Below are 22,252 nucleotides of genomic sequence, written 5' to 3'. Positions count from 1 at the left end.
AAAATATTACCTTTGGAAGTTCAGCAGTTTGGTTTGGTTTGGTTTGGTTTGGTTTGGTTTAGTTGCTGATGGTGCTGGGGGTCAAGCCCCTGCACGCTAAGCACATGCTCTACCACTGAGCTATAGTACCTCTAGACCTCACGAGTTTTGGTTTGTTGGTTCGATAACTTTTCCTCAAGGAAATAGTAGTGTTAATGCTATATCCCTTCCTGGTGTGATTAAACGTGAAAAATTGATCTGGGGAGGGGAAAAAAATCCAGGGAGGATTTAGAGCTCAGAAATGAGCTGGGCGCAGAGGTGCACGCCTGTCATCCCAGCAGCTGGGAGGCTGAGACAGCCTCAAAGCCAGCCTCAGCAAAAACGAGGCGCTAAGCGACTCAGTGAGACCCTGTCCCTAAATAAAATACGAAATAGTGCTGGGTATGTGACTCAGTGGTTGAGTGCCCCTGAGTTCAATCCCCAGTACCCACCCCCCCAAAAAAATATTCCAAAGTTATCAGAACAGAGGGTGGACTGAGTTTATTTCTGAGGTTTGGGACTAATCTATTAGTATTTATAAATTTTAAAAGGGTGGTGTATTGCATGTATTTTTACATTTTCTGTATTATTTCTATAACATCTTTGAAAACCCTTTGAGAGGGAGAAAGACTGCCCCTCCCAGTGGTAGCCTCCTGTCCTGAGAGATAACAAAGGACTCAGCCAGGAACATGCCTTTGATATACAATTCAACCAATCTGGAACCAGACCGTCTTTATCTGGCCTTTACACCCCAGGAGTCAATATTCTTCTTCCCTAATCATCCCAGGCAATTAGGGACCACCCTATAAAATCTTTGCCTTGCCTTGCCTTTCCCTTGGAACTGCAATGAAAACTCTGCCTAGGCTTTCTCCTTGCTACTGTCCTCCCACACAACCAAAATGTGACATTTTCCCTGTAAGCCTGCATGGCATGTAGCACCTCCTCTCTAGTACCTGTAAGTATAGAAGACTCTTTTCTTGTGCCTCAGTTGTGTCTCCTCTTGTGTGACACCTGACTGACAGTCACCTAAAAAAACACAGAACAGGTATCCCAAAGTTGAGACTTTTTTAAAAATTTATTTTAGTTGTTGATGGACCTTTATTTCATTCATTTATTTGTATGCCATGCTAAGAATTGAACCTAGTGCCTCACACATGGTAGGCAAGCATTCTACCACTGAGCCACAACCCCAATCCCCAAAATAGAGATTTTGAAGTCAGAGAAATATTATATTTTACAATTGCATTGTCATATTTCTAGAAGGTGAGACATCAATCTTGAAGCAGTCTGTTTACTCAGGGGAATCACTAGAACAGACTCTGTAAAATATATGAAGGAAATACCTTTATCCTAAAGAAAACCATGGAAGGATCATTTACCCACATTCACGTTAGCCTGATATGCTGGAGTTTTATCTATTTTAGTAACATGAATTGTATCCATAGCAGGATTGTGTTCTTGCAGGGAGAGATCACTTTTTTTCCTTCCAAAAAAAGAACATAGATTGAATTTTTAAAAAAATCCTTGTTTGTTCTTAGGTGTCCTATGTATTTTTTAACCAAGTGTTGTACACAGGAGATCACAAAATGAGGATAGTGCCAACCTAAACCCCACACTTCATGCAAGAAGACAGACTGACTTGGCCCACTGGTCTCTTACAGGTGGCATGATGTAGTCAGATTATCCAAACACTGGAAAGTATGGGCAATTCCTGGGATTGCATTAGCTAGGCCAAGGTAGAGGTGAGTGTTTCCCCTAAGGAAAAGGATAGTCCCTTCCTCAAACACTTCAACACTTTAGAGTGGAAATAAGCAAGTTGTGGACTCAAAAAAAAAAAAAAAAAAAAAAAAAACCTTTCAGGTGCATGTCTGTCACTGGCATTAGGTTTCCAAGGTGTACCACAATCTGGAGGTTCCTGGTGGGGGAAGCAGGCAGAGTGAGCCAGCTCTGTGTTATCAGGAATCTGAAGAATAGCCTCTTCTAGTGGCAAATGTGGATATTCTTTGCTTTTTGTATTTGACCTCTATGTGTCTCCCTCCTCCCTCCCATACTCAGTAGGGATTGAACTCACGCGTGCTCTACCACTGAGCTATCCCAGCTCTTTTTGTTTTTCATTTTGAGACAGGGTCTCACTAAATTGCCCGGACTGGCCTCAAATTTGCGACACTCCTATTTCAGTCTCCCAAGCTGCTGAAACTACAGGACTGTGTCACCACACCTGGTACCTCTCTGTCTTGTTAAATGGAACAGCCTGCACTCAGCTGAATTTGGAGGAAAAGTGAGAAGATGGGGGCTCAATGATAGTATGTGCAAAGCCCTGGGTTCAGTCCCAACCACCAGAAAATTTTAAAGTGAGATCTATGTCCACTGTAGTAAGGCCACGTGGAGAATGTGGAAGAGGTTGTAGTGAAGCCCAGGAGCATCAGTGGTCTGGAGCAGGGACAGTTGGCAAAAATAAGAGTAATTCCAGGGAGGATCTGTGGTCCACTTAACCATTCCCTAGGAATTCCTTATAATCTCTGAGTAAGAGCATTCCTTTGCCATATAGGCCATTAAGAACTGAGGGCACATAGGGTGAGTCTGACAGATTGGCCCAAACGTACCCTAGTGTGTTACCTAGAAAAGTTCTGCTGTTTTTTATGGTCATCACTAGGGCAAAAGGTCTTAAAACTGAGGCTCACAGTAAAAAATTAAAAAAAATAAATAAATACAAAAAAAAAAAAAAAAAAAAGACCTCAGAAGCCAATGACTTGACTCTGTCATCTGCTAGAGACTAAATAACAGCACTAGAAAAACTGCCGGCTGGAATTCTGCTACCTGGTCTGCCAAAACGGTTTCCTTTCCACTGCTGTAGTTGTCCATCTGTCTCCTGGCTTCTGTCAGTGATGGCAGGCTGGCCTGCCACTCCCCGTGTTTTTAACCTTACTAGTCATAACTTAAAGTTATGGTCTACAACATGCAGCTACACTTCTAAAAAAATTCAACCTTGAAAGTTTCTTTCTTTTAATGAGTGAAATTAATGTCTTAATATTTATTTATTTGTTTGTTTATTTTTGCTGGTACCCAAGAGTGTTCCACCTCTGAGTTACATTCCCAGTTCTTTTTATTTTTTTATTTTATTTTATTTATTTTTTTTTTTTTAATTTTGAGACAGGGTCTTGGTAAATGGTTGAGAGTTTCGTAAAGTTGCTGAGGCTGGCCTTGAGCTTGCAATCTTCCTGCCTGTCTTCCAAGTCACTGGGATTATGGGATTATAGTGGCACCCTGTATCAGACCCTTTATATTTTTTTATTTTTGAGACAGAGCCTCACTAAGTTACCTAGGCTGGCCTCAAACTTGCAATTCTTCTGCATCAGTCTTCCAAGAAACTGGGATTATAAGTATGTGCTTCTGTGCCCAGCTACCCCTCACAATTTTAATGTTCACATTTACTACAAGTATTATTATAAAATCTAGTTATTCAGTGTTTCTATCCTCATCTTAAAAAGATCTCAGCAACCCCCAGCACCGCAAAAAAAAAAAAAAAAAAAAAAAAAAAAAAAAAAAAAATCTCAGCAAGCTTTAACTACCTCTAATCTTATTTTTTTTTAATGTATTTTTTAGTTGTGGGTAGACACAATACCTTTATTTTATTTTTATGTGGTGCTGAAGATCAAACCCAGGGCCTCACAAATGCTAAATGAGCACACTACGACTGAGCCAGAACCCTAGCCCTTTCTAATCTTATTATGATTATTTATAGATACAGTTTCAACTTGTTTTTTTTTTCTTTCAAAAAAAAATTATCGTGGTAAAATACAAATAACATAAAATTTACCATTTTAACCATTTTTAAGTGAATGGTTTAGTGACATGAAGTATATTCCAATTGTAGTGCAATCATCTCTGCCATCCATCTTCAGACATCTTCAGAACTTTTTCATCATCCCAAACTGGAATTCTGTACCCATTAAACAATAACTCTTAACCAGCCACAGTGGCACATGCCTGTAATCCCAGCAACTTGGGAGACTGAGGCAGGTGGATCTTGAGTTCAAACCCAGCTTCAGCAAACTAGCGAGATCCTGTCTCTAATAAAATATTTTAAAAGGGCTGGGAATGTGGCTTGGTGGTTAAGTGACCCTGAGTTCAATCCCTGGTACCAAGAAATAACAATAAAAAAAAATAAATTAAAAATAAAAAAATTAAAATTTTTTGAGAGCTGGAGATGAAGCAGCAGTAAGGCAACCCCGGGTTCAATTCCTAGTTCAAAAAACAAACAATAACTTTTCATTTCTCTCCCCCCCAAACAAGTAACCACCACTATTTTTCCTTCCTTCCTCTTTTTCCTCTTCTTTCCTCCTTCCTTCCTTCCTTTCTCTCTCTCTCTCTCTCTCTCTCTCTCTCTCTCTCTCTCTCTCTTTCTTGTTTTCTGTGCTGGGGATCAAATTCAGGACTCCGTGCATGCTAGGCAAATGCTCTACCACTGAATAATCACATCCCCAGCCCACCATGATACTTTTTATGAATTTTACTATTCTAGGTACCTTATATAAATGAAATCATACAATATTTATATCCTTTTGTATCTGGCTAATTTCACTTATCTTCATATATCTTCAAAGTTCATCCATATTATAGCATGTGTAAAAATTTCATTCCTTCCGGGTGCAGTGGCACATGCCTGTCATCCCAGCTGCTAGGAAGGCTGAGGCAGGAGGATCTTGAGTTCAGAGCCAGCCTCAGCAACTGTGAAGTGTTGAGCAACTCAGTGAGACCCTGTCTCTAAATAAATACAAAATAGGGCTGGGAATGTGGCTCAGTGGTTGAGTGCCCCTGAGTTCAATCCCTGGTACCGAAAAAAAAAAAAAAGAAAGAAAGAGAGAACTTCATTCCTTTTTAAGATAAGACTGGGGATGTGGCTCAGTGGTTAAATGCCCCTGGATTCAATTCCCGGTACCCGAAAAAAAAAAAAAAAAAAAAAAAAAGACTGAATAATATTACAGTACACACATGCACACACTCCCACAAATATACACATATGCATACACATTTTTTATCCATTTTTGTTTTTATTAGTGTTATAGTTTATACATAACAGTGGGCTTCATTTTGACATAATCATAAATGTGTATGGCATAGTGTTTTCATTCTCAATCCCCTTATCCCTCCTCCTGACCCCTTCCTCTCTTCTACTGATCTTCCTTCTATTATTTAGTGTTTTTTTAATTGGTACATTATAGTTATACATGAAAGAGACAGTCATTGTGATGTATTCATACATGCATATAGCATAAGTTGGTCACTTTCATTCCTTAGCTGTTCCCCTTACCTACCCCTTATTTATATATTTTATATATACCACATTTTGTTTATCCATTCATTTTTTATTTTATTTTTTGGTTGTAGATGGATGCAACACCTTTATTTATTTATTTTTATGCAGTGCTAAGGATCAAACCCAGTGCCTCACACATGCCAGACAAGCACTCTATCACTGAGCCACAACCCCAACCCTATCCATTAATTTTTTGGTGGTCATTTGGGTTATTTCTACCTTTTGACTATTGTAAATAATGCTGCTGTGAACAATGGTATACAAATATCTGCTTGAATCCCTGCTTTTCATTGTTTTAGGTACATAAACAGAGTGGAATTATTTAGATCATATGATGGCCATGTTACTTCACCAACTCCTCTTGAGGAAGTCTACTTATTTTTAACAAGCAAAGAATAGTTCTTCCTTTTTAATCAATATCTTTTTATTAATCTCTATAGTTATTTCTTTGGGCTTACATCATCTTCCCTTCCTAATAACAATTCTTCCTCCCCTCTAGGCGCTTTAAGATCTCAATCTCTCTCTCTTTCTCTCTTTTTCTCTTTGTTGTGCTGGGTGCTGAAAGATTTTTCTCTTAATCTCTTATTTGGTTAATTTCAGCAATTGTATTATCATGTGCCTCAATGTGATTTCCTTATTGTTTCTTCTGTTTGAGGTTCATTGAGATTCCTGAAACTGGGTTTCTCAGATTTGAATTTTTTAATTTTTATTTTATGTGTATATGCTGTGAGTTGAACCTGGGACCTTGTGCATGTTAAGCATATACTCTAACACTCAGCTATACCCTCAACCCTCAAATCTGAAAGTTTTTGACTACTATTTCTTCAAATGTATTTATGACCTTCCCGTCACTATTTCTGAGCTATAATCACATGTATGTTAGAAAGCTTTATCTTGTCATTGTTTGTTGATACTCCATTGATTTTTTTTTTCCTCCGTGAGTTTCATTTTGGATAGTTTTTATTGTAATGTCTTCAAGTTCACTAATTTTTCACTCTTTGGTATCAAATCTGCTGTTAATCCCATTCAGTGTATTTTCTTTCATTCTGTGTGTGTGTGTGTGTGTGTGTGTGTGTGTGTGTGTATGTAGTGGAGATGGGATCCAGGGCCTCACAAATGTTAAGCATGTTCTGTACCATTGAGCTACACCCCCAAGCCCTTTCATTTTTTATATTTTTTTAATCTCTAAAAGTTCAACTTGTGTCTTTTTTGTATCTTCTTTTTCTCTTGTTATCATGCTCGTGCTTTTCTCTGTATATAGAAGTATGTAATAGCCATTTTTGAATCCCTTAGTTGTTTCTGGAATATTTTTTAAAATTTTTTAAAATTGTAGGTAGACACAGTACCTTCATTTTATTTATTTATTTTTATGTGGTGCTGAGGATCGAAGCCAGTGCCTCACACATGCTAGGCAAGTGCTCTACCACTGAGCTACAACTGTAGCCCAAGGAATATTATTTTTTAAATTTTCTCATTTGATTAATTTCTGGATTGATTCCTTTTTTTCTCCTTGTTATGTATCATATCTTCCTGTTCTTTGTCTGCCTAGTAATTTTTTATTGAATAACAGACATTGTGAATTTTGCCTCTTTGTGTGCTAAATTTTTTGGTATTTATTTAAATATTATTGGACTTTTTTTCCCCCCCAGAAACCCAGATATGTTATTTAGAAACAGTTCAATCCCTTTGAGGTTTAGTTATAAGTTTCGTTAGGGTTTGTTATGGTTGATCCAGACTTTAAAACAAATTTGTCTCTTCTACATGGGCAATACCCTCCTGAGGATTCCATCTGATGCCCTCTGCATTAGGAGGCCTCTGCTTTCTGGCCAGTGGGAACACAAATTATTCCCTAGCCTTTGTGCCTTCTAGAAGTGTAAGAAAACCCCATGAAAACCACGCTGGACACGGGGAAATCACATAAGGGAGTTTATTAAGCAAACAGAGTGTCTCCCTACAGGATAAGAGAGAAAAAGAGAAAGGAAAGAGAAAGGGCACTGTGCTAGAGAGAGTGGAAAAGCGAGGAGGAGAAAGAAAGTGAGTGAGTAGGAGAGAGAAAAGCAAGAGAAAAGATGGCGGTGAAGCTATCTTTAAGAATCCCCCGGGGCTAACAGGGGACCAATAATGGAGAAGGATACTTGCAAGCTGAACTGATGAACCAATAGCTAGCTAGGATGTTCACAGACTGACAGTAGTTGGGAGGCGGGGGAATGGCTGCAACCGAAAGGGTGGGGAGAGAAGCTTTGTACATTACAAGAAGAGTACTCCACCTGCTCTTTTTTGTCCCAGCTGTTGTAGTTTTCTCAAATATGTTTAGCTCAGTAGTCAGACAAAATCTTGACAAAATCTACAGATCTCCATAGTTCTTTCTCTGTGTAGCTCCATCCATTTTGGTACTCTCCCCTGAAAATTTTAGCCACCTTGGCCTTCTTGAACTCCAGACTTGGTCTTCTCAACACAGTGAGATTGTCAGGCTCTGTTAGGGTTGTTAGGGTCCCCTCTCTCAACACAATGGAAAGGGATGGGGGAAGGGAGAAAACAGGAAGAAAGGGAAGGGCATTGATTCCAGGGGCACTCTACCACCAAGCTACATACAACCCTTTTCATTTTGAGAAAGAGTCTTACTAAGTTGTTCAGGCTAGCCTTGAACTTGAGATCCTTCTGCTTCAGCCTCTCAAGTCACTGGGATTACCTACCTGTGCCATCTCATGCAGTTTACAACTTTATTTTTATCCTTGAAGTTTAGCAAATACCCTTGCATGTGCTGCAGTGTGTGCAGTGTGCTTCTTTTCTGTTGCTATAACTGGATACCCAAGACTGGGAAATTTGTAAAGAAAAGATTTATTTTTTACAGTTCTGGGGGTTGAAAAGTCCAAGGTTGAGAGGCTGCATCTGGTGAGGGCCTTCTTGCTAATGCAGATTGCTGAGTCCTGAGGCAATGTAGGACATCATGTAGTGAGGGGCCTCATCCAAAAGACAAAGTCAAACTGTTTTTTAAGACCGAGTCACTCTCAAAATAACTGATAATGTGGGCTGAGCCTCATTACTTAAGCTCCTTTAATGGTCTTACCTAGTACCACCTCTTAGTATTTCATAAGGGGGATTAAATTTCAACATGAATTTTGAGGGGACATTCAAACCATAGCAGTATATATTTGCTCTATTAGTCTTAGAAGTTTACTTTTAAAATTAGATAACTAATGTTTTTGTCAATATTTACAAATTCTTATCTAACTGTGTGTGGTGGCATATGCCTGTAATCCCAATGTCTTGGGAGACTGAGGCAGGAGGATCATAATAAATTCAAGGCCAGCCTCAGGAAATTAGTGAGGCCCTAAGCAAGACCCTATCCCAAAATAAAAAAAAATAAAAAGGGCTGGAGATGTAGCTCAGTGGTAAAAAGCTCAATTCCCAATACAAAAAAAAAAAAAAAAAAAAAAAAAAAAATCTAATTATGTTTTCAAATGTTTTGCCATCTTTCTTTTAATTAAACTAATTTATTTTTTACATGCTGGAGATCTGGACAATGGATTTTTGTTTCTTGATTGGTTGGTTTATCTGTTTTTTACTGGGTGTCAAACTCAAGGTACTATAGGTTTGCATTCTACCACGGAGCTACATCCTCAGCCCCATTCTCTTTATTTTCTTCTAGAACCGTCCTTATACATGTTGGGGTCCTCAGTCTATTTCTTCCTCTCTCTTAACTGTATATATATATCCTTGTATCTTTGTGCTTCATTCTGGGCGAATAATTTTTTCCCTTTTTTGAACTGGTACTCATTTTTTATTTTTATCATTTTATTTCCCTTAGTCCCAAAGAAATCAGGCAAGAAGTTCCTTTTGGCGGTCTTCGTTAATCTTTCTTCAAACTTGCTCCAATAACAAGCGTCAGAAATCGCCTCTCTCTCTCTTTCTCATTTTCTCATTTATTTTTAAACTATTTTTATTGTTGCATTATAATTATACATAATAGTGGGATTCATTATGCCATATTCATTCAAGCACATGACATAATTTGATTAATCTCATTCTTGAGAATATTCTTCCCCCTTTTGTAAAGTCTCTCTTCTGTTCCAGATGTAAGAAACTTTGTAAAAACAGATTAAATTTCAAACTGCAAAGCCAGAGGTGAGGCAAAAGGAAGAACAGTAGCAACTATGTTGAAAATCTTCAACCCTTATTGCTGAAAAGTGAGACATCTTCATGAAACCTGGAGTGCAAAAGCACAGATTTTATGGTAACTTGGTATCTTCCTGTCTTCTGAAATTGAAACCAAAAGATCAGAGAAAATGAATTTTGTTTTTCCTGAACTATTCTTACCTGCTGATTTTTTTTTTTTTTTTTTTGTATTGGGGATTGAACTCAGAGGCACTTTGCTGAACTACATTCCCAGCCATTTTTTATTTTTAATTAAAAAATTTTTTATTTTTTATGTTGAGGGAGGTTCTCACTATATTACTGAGTGTTGGCCTTGAGTTTGTAACCCCCCTGCCTCAGGAGACAGACATGAGCAACCGGCCCTCACCTGATGATGGATTTCCTATTTCTCTTTTAGGAGCCAAAGTTAACCTTTTTCTCTGGGAAAATATGTATTAGTTTTCCTTGGCTGCTGTAATAATCACCACAAACTTGGTGGCTTAAAATACCACAGATGTATTCATTTACATCTGGAAAGCACATGTTGAAATTGGTTTCACTGGTCTAAAGTGAAGCTACCTGCAGCTGTGTTACCTTCTGGGGCTGTAGGGGGAGAATCTGTTTCTTTGCTTTTTCCCACTTCAAGAGCTGCCTGCATTCCCTGGCGTCACTTCAATCTCTTGCTTCAGTGGTCACATATTCTATTTTTCTGTAGTCAAATTTCCCTCTTGTATGGACATTTGTCATTACATTTATTGATTGATTTTTTTTTTTTTTTTTTGCCACCTGGCATTGAACCTAGGGTGCTTTACCCCTGAGCTATATCCCCAGTCCTTTTTATTTCTTATTTTGAGACAGGGTCACACTAAATTGTGAGGCTTGTCTTGAACTTGGGATCCTCCTGTCTCAGTCTCCCAAGTCTCTGGGATTGCAGGTGTGTGCCACTGCACCTGGTTACTTATCATTACATTTAGGGCCCACGCTGATCATCCAGGATAATCTCCCCAATCTCAAAAGTGTTAAACATGTGCAACATCTCTATAAGTAATATTTACAAATTTGGACTTATTATCCAGCCCAGCACACCTTCCTAGGTAGTCTTTCTCCATGAAGTCAATCAAGTCCTCTCTCTTTATCCTGTATATAGATGCTCCTCCACTTTTTTTTTTAGTGGGGGCTACTGGGGATTGAATTCGATCACTGAGCCACATCCCCAGCCCTATTTTTGTGTTTTATTTAGAGACAGGGTCTCACTGAGTTGCTTAGTGCCTTCCTTTTGCTGAGGCTGGCTTTGAACTCACTCGAGCTTCTGACTCAGTATCCCAAGCCACTGGGATTCCAGGCATGCACCATCATGCCTGGCCTCCTCCACTTATGATGACATCACATCCCAATAAAACCATCGTAAATTGAATATATTGTTAAGTAGAAAATGCACTTAATACACCTGACCTATCAAACATTACAGTTTACCAAAACAGCAAGTTATAGAGTGTCAGTTCTCTGTTCACTGATGCTGCCCAACATATCACTACCCTGGGAAAAGATAAAAATTTAAAACTGAAAGTACAGTTTCTACTAAATGTATATTGTCATTTTGGTACCTTTGTAAAATCAAGAAAATATAAGATGAACCAGTGTAAGCTGGCGACTATCTGTACTTTATATATATGTTGTTGGATTTGTCAGGAAGTTTAACTATTTGTTGTTGTTGTTTACACAGATATATTTCCAAATAAATAGGAGCTCTTTAAGGAACTTTGTAATATTTATTATCTTGCTGCCTTCCATGGTGCTTAGCACATAGCCAAAACTAAATAAATACTTGTTTAATAAAATTAAAATTTTCTCTTTGATTTAGGCCTGGCAAGACAGCTGTGAACTGCGAAATAATGGTATCTTAGACTACCAGTGATAAAAGGAACTCCAAAACTTTTTCCTTAAAGTCTGAATCTGTTTTTCCAGTGAACCATTTTAGATTTAGGAAAATTGTCTTTATTACTACAGCAAAGGTAAGTTAAATATGTAAAGCAAACTAAAAGGTTTACATTCTGGGTTTTGTTTTGTTTTGTTTTGGTACTGGGGATTGAACCCAGGGCACCTTACCACTGAGTAACATCGCCAGTCCTTTTATTTTTTTATTTTGAGACAGGGTCTCACACAATTGCTGAGGCTGACCCTTGAACTTGTGATCCTTCTGCCTCAGCCTTCCAAGTTGCTGGGATTATAGGCCTGTGCCACCACACCTGGGTGCATTAGGGTATTTTAGCCCAGAAAAAACTGTGGAATGACCTGATAATTATTTTAAACTTACAACGTTCCTATGAAGTAAGACAGTTATTACCTTTATGCCAATAAAATACAAAGAAAAATAAATAATAAATGAATTTGATTTTAACATAATGGAACACAGGTAGGAAAATAAGATCATTCTAGTGAATTCTTAATTTAGATGGCCTATGTTTGTGAGGTTTTTTTTTTTTTTCCCTCTGTAGTGACCCTGCTTATGTTTTTATGTTTATCTTAGAAGCTGGCTCCAAAAAAAGAGAAGTTGGTTCAATTCTTTATGAAATCTTATGACTACCAGAATAGAGCTAAAAATGTCTCCACTTAATAACTTAAAATATGAAGCTCAGAGGCCTAAGGGATTAGGCAATGCTCCAAGTGATCATTTTTCTAGATAGGAAACAGGTGGACTAGGTGATGGTTATCATCCTTCAAACTAATGAAAGTCTGGTTACCTGTATCAAATAATTTGTAGACATAGAGAAAGCCAAGTCTCTTCACCCTCCCACTCCTGAGAATCATAATTGTTTGATCCAGGGAGGGTCTTAGGGATGTGTATGCTTTGGAGCACCTTAGAAATACTTCATAATTATCAAGAGATCAAAGCTTCTCTTAGTTTGAGGTCCTACGGAAATATAAATGCCAAACTTGAAGCAAAGAACATTTTGAATATGTTTTCAATTTGAAGATACTCTTTTGAAAGAAAGGATCTGCACTATATCCCTAGAGGAATGATTGGATGAAGATATTATTGAGTCTTATATTAAAAAAGAAAAGCATAAGCAATCCAGTAGTTTTTCCAATTACCCTGATCTATGGAAACCAGACCTTGAAAGATTCTGGACAGTTTTATTAATGTGTGATTTTCACAACACTATAGTCACTCTTTATGAATTTAATGATTTGCAGGAAAAAAGAGGTATGGTGGTGCATGCCTGTAATCCTAGTGACTTGGGAAGCTGAGGCAGGATAATCCGAAGTTTAGCGATTTAGAAAGACTCTCAAGCAACTTTAAAAAAAAAAAAACTTCTCAAAATAAAAAATAAAAAGGACTGGGGATGTAGCTTAGCGATAGAGTGCCCCTGGGTTCAATCTCCAGTACTGGGTGGGGTGGTTGGTGGGGAGATTTTGGGTAAACTTAAAGAGTTGTGCAACTGGCATGTCACAATGCAAGCTATGGTCAACTTGGAAGATCAGAATATCAGTACCTGAGAAGCTTACAATAAGAGCAAATAGAAGTGAACTCTCTCAAAAACAACAACAACAAAAAAAAGACAAGTAGGTTGCATAAAACTAAAAAGTTTCTGTACAACAAAGGAAACATTCACTCTACAACCTATGTAATGGGAGAAAATATTTTCAAACTTTACATCTGATAATATCTAAAACACAAAGAATTCAATGCAATGGCAAGAGGCAAATAATCCATTTAAAAATGGGCAAAGGACCTAAATAGACATTTCTCAAAAGAAGGCATACAAATGGCTAATAGGTATATGCAAAAATGTTCCACATCATTAATCATCAAGGAACTGCAAATCAAAACCACAATGACATTTCACCTTTCACCTATTAGAAGATGATATCTTTTGTCTGTTATCAAAAAAGACAAAAGACAACAAGCATTGGTGAGGATGTAGAGAAAGGGAAACCTGTATAATACTTGTGGGAATGTAAATTGGAACAGCCATTATGGAACAGTGTGGAGGAGCCTCAGAAAATTAAAAACAGAGCCAGGCACAGTGGCACATGTCTGCAATTCCAGCAACTTGGGACGCTGAGGCAAGAGGATCACAAGGTCAAAGACAGCCTCAACAACTTAGCAAGTCCCTACGTAACTTAGTGAGACCCAGTTTCAAAATGAAAAATAAAAAGGGTTCAGTGGTAAAGCACCCCTGAGTTCAATTGCTGGTGCCAAAATAAAAATAAAAATAAAACTACTATATAACCCAGCAAAACCCAGCAATCCCACTTCTGAGTGTGTGTGTGTGTATGTGTGTGTGTGTGTATACACAAATCAAATCTGAATCTCAAAGAAATGTCTGCACTCCCATGTTGACTGTAGCATTATTCATAATTCCATAGCCATGATATGGAATCAGCCTAAGTGTCCACTGACAGACACATGGGTAAAGAAAATTATATATGTACAGATAATGGAATATTAGTCCAGTCTTATAAAAAGACAATATGAATAAATCTGGAGGATATTATGCTAAGTGAAATAGGTAGACTCAGAAAGACAAGTCTTAATGATCTCATTTATATAGGTAGGCTCAGAAAGACAAGTCTTAATGATCTCATTTATATGTGTATTCTAAAAAAGTCAAACTCTTTAAAGCAGAGAGTAGAATGCTGATTGTCAGGGGCTAGGAAGAAAAGGGGGGAAATAATGGTCAAAGTGTAGAAAGATCCCTTTAAAAACGGGAACAAGACAGGGATGCCCTCTTTCAACGCTTCTATTCAACATTGTCCTTGAAATACTAGCCAGAACAATTAGACAGACTAAAGAAATTAAAGGGCTACGAATAGGAAAAGAGGAACTGAAGCTGTCACTATTTGCTGATGACATGATTCTCTATTTAGAGGATCCAAAAAACTCCTCCAGAAAACTTCTAGACCTCATAAATGAATTAAGCAAAATAGCAGGTTATAAAATCAACACACATAAATCTAAAGCATTTTTATACCTAAGCGATGAAACATCTGAAAGGGAAATGAGGAAAACAACTCCAGTTGCAATAGCCTCAAAAAAAAAAAAAAAAAAAAAAAAAAAAACTTGGGAATCAATCTAACCAAAGAGGTAAAAGATCTCTACAATGAAAACTCAAAACATTGAAGAAAGAAATTGAGGAAGACTTTAGAAGATGGAAAGATCTCCCATGTTCTTGGATAGGTAGAATTAATGTTATCAAAATGGCCATACTTCCAAAGGCGCTATACAGATTTAACACAATTCCAATTAAAATCCCTATGACATTTTTCATAGAAACAGAAAAAGCAATCATGAAATTCATCTGGAAGAACAAAAGACCCAGAATAGCCAAAGCAATCCTGGGCAGGAAGAATGATGCAGAAGGTGTCACAATACCAGACCTTAAACTCTACTATAGGGCAATAGTAAAAAAAACAGCTTGGTACTGGCACCAAAATAGATCAAATGGTACAGGATAGAAGATATGGAGACATACCCACATAAGTACAGTAACCTCATACTAAACAAGGGTGCCAAAAACATACAATGGAGAAAAGATAGCCTCTTCAACAAATGGTGCTGGCAAGACTGGAAATGTATATGTAGTAAAATTAAATTAAACCCCTATCTCTCACCCTGTACAAAACTCAACTCAAAATGGATCAAGGATCTAGGAATTACCAAAACCCTTCACCAAATAGAAGAAAAAGTAGGCCCAAATCTCCATCACATCAGCTTCCTTAACAAGACCCCCATAGCGCAAGAAATAAAAGCAAGAATCAATAAATGGGATAGATTCAAATGAAAAAGGTTTTTCTCAGCACAGGAAACAATCAATAAAGTGAAAAGAGAACCTACAGAGTGGGAAAAAATCTTCTCCACACACACTTCAGACAGAGCACTCATCTCCAAAGTTTATAAAGAACTTAAAAAAATTTTTACACCCAAAATACAAAGAACCCAATCAATAAATAGGCTAAGGAAATGGGCAGACACTTCACAGAAGATATACAGGTGATCAACAAATCTATGAAAAAGTGCTCATCATCCCTAGTAATTAGAGAAATGCAAATTAAAACCACCCTAAGATTTCATCTAACTCCAATTAGAATGGCTATTATCAAGAACACAAGCAATAATAAGTGTTGGTGTGGATGTGGAGAAAAAGGCACACTCATACATTGCTGGTGGAGTTGCAAATTGGTGCAGCCACTCTGGAAAGCAGTATGCAGATTCCTCAGAAAGCTTGGAATGGACTCATCATTTGACCCAGCTATCCCACTCCTCGGTTTATACCCAAAGGAGTTGAAATCAGCATACTACAGTGATGCAGCCACATCAATGTTCATAGCAGCTCAATTCACAATAGAGCTAGATTGTGGAACCAACCTAGATGCCCTTCAATTGACGAATGGATAAAGAAACTGTGGTATATATACACAATTGAATATTAGCCATAAAGAAGAATAAAATTATGGCATTTGCTGGTAAATGGTTGAAGTTGGAAAATATCATGCTAAGTGAAATAGGCCAAGCCAAAAAAACCAAAGGCCAAATGTTTTCCCTAATAAGTGCATGACAATATATAACGATGGGGAGTGGCAGGGAGAAGAGAAGAATGAAGGAACTTTGGAGGGTGTAGAGGAAAAAGGGGGAGCGGGTGGGGATGGAAAAACAGTAGAATGAAACAGACAGTATTACCCAATGTATATGTATGATTACATGAATGGTGTGAGTCTACATTGTGTACAACCATAGAAATGAAAAGTTGTACCCCCTTTGTGTACAATGAATCAAAATGTGTCTGTAAAAATAAAAAATATTTTAATTAAAAAAATTTTTAAAAATTTATTAAGTAATGCTAAGTACATTAATTATCTTAACATCTCATTTAATCCTTATAACTATCCTGTAAGATACTTTAAAAAAACCCAAAGTGTACAAAGACTCGGTTGAGCAGAATAAATAAGTTCTGGAGATCTAATGTATAGCATAGTGACTATAGATAATGGTATTGTATTGTTTACTTGAAATTTGCTGAGAGTAGATCTTAAATGCTTATATGCTTGCACACACACACAAAGGTAACTACGTAAGGTGATGGATTATGCCAAATAGCTTGATTGTGATAATCACTCCACAATGTATACATATATCAAAGCACCATATTTTACACCCAAATATCAATATTTGTGTGTGTGGGGATGGGTGGTACTGAGATTGAACACAGGTTCCCACTACCATGAGCTACATCCTCAGGTGCTCCCCACCTTTTAAATTTTATTTTGAGACAGGGTCTACATAAATTGCCCAGGCTGGTCTCAAACTTGGAATCCTCCCAACTCAGCCTCCTGAGTTTCTGGGATTACAGGTGAGTGACACATACATTTTTATTTGTCAAATATCTCAATAAAGCAGGGGGTGTAGCTCAGTGATAGAATGCTTGCCTAGTATGCATGAGGCCCTGGGTTCAATCTTTAGCACCACCAAAAAGAAAAAAGAAAAAGGTTTGCTCTCTAGAAACATGCATGCGCGCGCGCGCACACACACACACACACACACACACACACAGCACAACTCAGGAATAAAGAAAGAGTTCCTTGAGACTACCCATTTTCCCCTCATCCTCAGTTTTTTTTTTTTTTTCTTTTTCCAGTACTGAGAATCATACCAGGGCTTTATGAATGCTAGGAAAGAACTCTACTACTGAGCTATACCCCTATTTCACACTCATTTAATTAATTTTTCCTTCGTCTAGTACTTTTTTTTTTTTTTTAATAAAAAGACATAAATGGCTGGGCCCAGGGTGCATGCCTGTAGTCCCAGCGGCTCGGGAGGCTGAGGCAGGAGGATCTTGAGTTCAAAGCCAACCTCAGCAACTGTGAAGTGTTGAGCAACTCAGTGAGACCCTGTCTCTAAATAAAATACAAAATAAGACTGGGGGTGTGACTCAGTGGTTGAGTGCCCCTGAGTTCAATCCCTGGTATCGCCCTCCACAAAAAAGACATAAATGGTACAAAGTTCAAAAGGCTTAAATGGGTATATTATAAATCCCCTCTTACTCTGTCGCCCAGCCATCTAGTTTCCAATAAACTGATTGCTCTGACTTGCAATGGAAATTTTAGGCAAATTAAATTTGTAGTTACCAAAAACTAAAAATAGAAACCATATGATCCAGCTAGCCCACTCATGGTTATACATCCAAAGGAAATGAAATCTGCGTATCAGAGAGGTTCCTGCATGCCCATGTTTACTGCCACATTATTTAAGTTAATAGCTAAGATATTAAATCAGCCTAGGTGCTCATAAACAAATGAATGGAGAAAAAAATGTGGTTTATATACACACTGAAATATTATTCAGCCATAAAGAAGCATGGAATCCTGTCATTTGCAGCAAAATTGATGGAACTAGTAGACATTATGTTAAATGAAGTAAGCCAGATACAGAAAGACAAATACCAGGTTTTCTCTCTTATGTGGAAGCTAAAAAAGGTCAACCTGAATGTAAAGTAGTGACTAACAGAGGTTGGGAAAGCTGTTTTGGGGAGAGAGGTGGATCAAGGGAGGTTGGATTTGATCATTACACGCTGTATGTATGTATGGAAATATCACATTGAATCCCATTAATATGTACAATTAATAAATATTAATAAAAAATTTCAGCAACATTCAAAAATTTAGGTGACATTCAATATTATCTTGGAGTTGGTCAATAGGTAACTACTGGAGAGAAATATAAATATCATTCAGATGATATATTAGAAGCTCATCAGTGGATATGTTCTCTAAAGTATGGTAAAGAGAGAACAACAGATATAATTTTGAGTATCTTGATGGTTAGGAGAAGGAATAGATGGTAAAGATAGAAGACAGAAATTAGGGTGGGAAGTCAAGAGAGGAAAGAAATAAATCATCATTATGAAAAGGAAGGGAAGAGAGAGTTTTAAGTCAGAGTTGTTTACTGGTCCCAAAACTATAAAGGTCATGGAAAATAAAGAATGAGAAAGAGCTGGGTATGGTGGTGCACACCTTATTCCAGCAACTTGGGAGAATGAGGTAGGAGGATCATAAATTCAAGTCCATCTTCTGCAACTTAGCGAGACCCTGTCTTAAAATAAAAAATTCAAAGAACCAAGGATGTGGCTTAGTGGTAAAGCATCCCTGGGTTCAATTCCCAGTAACACACACACACATGCACACACAAAATAAGAAAGACCTTTTGGAGTAGGTCTTTCTAATAAACAGTAAAGTTTGAGAATTGATAGAATGAAATTCACATTGTAGGGAATTGGGAAAACAATAGGATTTTCCTAATATATAAAAAGCTCTTACAGGGCTGGAGTTGTGGCTCAGTGGTAGAGCACTTGCCTAGCATGTGCGGGGCACTGGGTTCAAGTCTCAGCACCACATTAAAAAAATAAAGATATTGTGTCCATCTACAGTTAAAAAAAAAAAAAAAAAGCTCTTACGAGTCAGTGGGGGTGGAGAGATCAACCCAGTATTAAAATATGTAAAGAACTTAAATGGGCAAGGAACTGAAGGAGGTAATACAGATTGGCAACAAAAACATGAAAAAATGTTTCGCTTCATTTATAATTAAATAGATGCAAATTCAAACAGCAGGATATCTTTACTAATATATCATCAAAGTTGACAAGATTGACGTTAGTATTGGTATGGATTTGGGGGAATGGGAGCTACAACAACAACAAAAAAAATTGTTATATTTAAAAAGAATTTTTTTAGTTGTAAATGGACACAGTATCTTTTTTATTTTTGTGTGAACCCAGGACCTCACACATGCTACTCAAGTACACTACCACTAAGCTATATCTCTACCCCTCACATTGTTATTTGACATCTGTTGAACAGTAACTTGGCAATATTTATTCAAATTTAAGAAGTTCTTAGTTCATTCCCCTACCTGCCCCTGCCAGTAAGTGAAGATTTTGACCTTTTAATATCTCCTTTTTATCTTCCTCATTAACTTTCAAACAGGGTGAAGCATTTTGGATGGAGAATTGGGGACACTGATTGTTATTGATCTGATAATGTATACGTTCCACACACACACCTGCCAACAAGCAGGATGCTCAGCACTAGTCAGCATGTATTAGCTCTTTAGTTTAGTTTTGTTTTAAGATTATTTTTTAGAGCAGTTTTAAGTTCACAGCAAAATTGAGAGGGAGATACAGAGATTTCCCATCTGTCCCTGCCCCTGAATGTACATAGCCTCTACCATTACCAATGGTCCTTACATGAGGGTACATTTGTTCCATCATATACACCGAAAGTCCACAATTTACCTTTGGGTTCTCTTTTTTACCTTCTATGGGTAAAACATCATTATGTATCATACACTGTATTTTCACTATCCTACAAATGTGTTCTGCCTATCATACCTCCCCCATCCCTCCCTGACAACCACTGATCTTTTTACTGTCTCCATAGTTTAGCCTCTTTTAGAATGTCAAATGGTTGGAATTACACAGTATTCAGTCTTTTCAGATTGACTTCTCTCACTTAGCAATATGTTGTAATTAGGGTTCCTCTATATCTTGATAGCTCGTTTTTAAAAAATCAGTACATAACATTCCATTGTCTGGATATACCACAGTTTATTTTTCCATTCAACTACTGAAGGACAACTTCACTGCTTCGAATTTTTGGCAATTATGAATAAAGTCGCTATAAACATTCATGTGCAGGCTTTTGTGTGGACATAGTTCTATTTCTTTCTGATAAATACAAAGGGGTGCCATTGCTGGATCATGTGATAATAATATGTTAAGGTTTTTGTATTGATTTGGTGCTGGGGATTGAACCCAGGGCATTGCACATTCTAAGCAACACTCTATTTCTGAACTATGCCATAGACCCTGAGGGTTTAGTTTTGTAAAAAATCACTAATCTGTCTTCCAGTGTCTACCATTTTGCAGTCTCACTACCATAAATGAGAGTTCCTATTGCTCCGCATTTTTACCAGCATTTGGTTGTGTTGGTGTTCTGGATTTTGGCCATTCTAATATGTATGTGTTCTTAGCTTTTAACTCAGCAATTCCATTTGTAAGAATGTACAAAACGAATTATCACAAGCAGGCAAAGATGTATCTAGCATAATATTTCATTGCTGTTTTATTTATAATAAATGTAAGTTATTCTAATATTCACTGATAGCTATAAATGTTTACACATTTGGACAAGGAAATACTTTATTAGTAGAGTAAAAGTCTTGAAATACTGGTTAAAAAATTAGTGTTATATGCATTGCCATGGAAAAAGATGAAAAGATAAATTAAAAATGATGTAATATAAGCTTGTTTTCATTTTAAATTATAAACATATATTAATATGTACATAGAAAAACATGGAGAAATATATATCAAAGTTTTAATTATTTTGAAAAATTAGGATTACGAAAGATTTCACTTTCTATAGCAATTGTTAATATTTATATGATTGTTGTGAGGATTAAGTGAGTTGTCATAAGGAAATAGCTCACAGAAGCTATTAAGTATTTTTGAAATACTTTTATTCTTTGTAATAAGCATGTGCTTATTATTTTTGTAAGTGGTAAAAATAACGAATTAAATGAGGTGGTGAAAATGTTGGCAGTATTAGTTTTAAATGTGAATTAAAGGTTGAAAATAAGATGAGAGCTTGAGGCTGCCAAAGGGTCCCCTATGCATATTTGAAAGAAGGTGGTAGTTAAAAGGGAAAGGTTGATAATGCTGAACCCCAGACAGAAGAGACTGAGAAACTATAATGATGACATAAACTAATATTTAATGAAAGTTTACCATAGGTCAGCTGTTCCAATTGCTTACTAACTCATGGAAAGAAAAGGTTAATCTGGAAGAGGAGGAGGAACATTTTTCCCTTTAGATTAGAACAAAGATTCTTAACCTGAACTCTGAAATTGTATGCTAAATTTGGTAGGTAAGTGCATTTTTTAATCCAAAATAAGGTCCATCCCTTGCTGTCCTGGCTGTTCCCAAGTCTGTCCTACCTGTTACTGGAAAAAGTGATGCCAGATTATCACTACACCACTATACCATTCTCAAAGAGGTGGTGAGCACAGGTGGAATTCATGCAGGGGATGCAAAAAAGCAAAATATCCATTGTACATCTGTGTGGAACATCAGTTTTACTGCAAGATTTGGAAGATATGAACTTATTTGATTTCCAAGGTGGAGACTTCCAATATGGCAACCCTGGAGATGAACTGTCAAGAGAACCCAGATGAGACAGTGGCAGCAGAAGAGACAAAAAAACAGCAGGAGAGCACAAAATTCTCTTTTGAGAGCTGGTAACATGCATCCCTAAGCATCACTCTAACAATTTGAGAATCATAGCTATCATCCTATAATGAATTTGAGGGAAATGAAGAATGTGTCCTTTGTGCTCCAGGTGCCTGACCTGTGTCCACTTGGGGTCCCTGGTTACCAGACATCACTCTCTCTAATGTATGAATGCAGAATTTCTTTTCTTTTCTTTTCTTTTTTTTTTTTTTTTTTTTTTTTTTTTTTTTTTTTTTTGTCAGTGGGGATTGAATCCAGGAGCTCTTTACTACTACGTTTCCAATCCTTTATATTTTTTCATTTTGAGAAAGGGTCTGGCTACATCGCTGAGGTTGACCTGGAACTTGATATCCTCCTGGGTGAGCCTCCTGAGTTGCTGGGATTATAAGTGTGTGTCACCATGCCTGGTTTGAATGCTGAATTTTAACACGATAGATTTAAGACAAACTTGAAATTCTGTAATGTTGGAAAACATATTCAAGTTTTGCATTGATGAGAT

Source organism: Sciurus carolinensis, chromosome 13, assembly GCF_902686445.1.
Source record: "Sciurus carolinensis chromosome 13, mSciCar1.2, whole genome shotgun sequence".
Lineage (NCBI taxonomy): Eukaryota > Metazoa > Chordata > Mammalia > Rodentia > Sciuridae > Sciurus > Sciurus carolinensis.
This window is presented reverse-complemented; position numbering follows the sequence as displayed.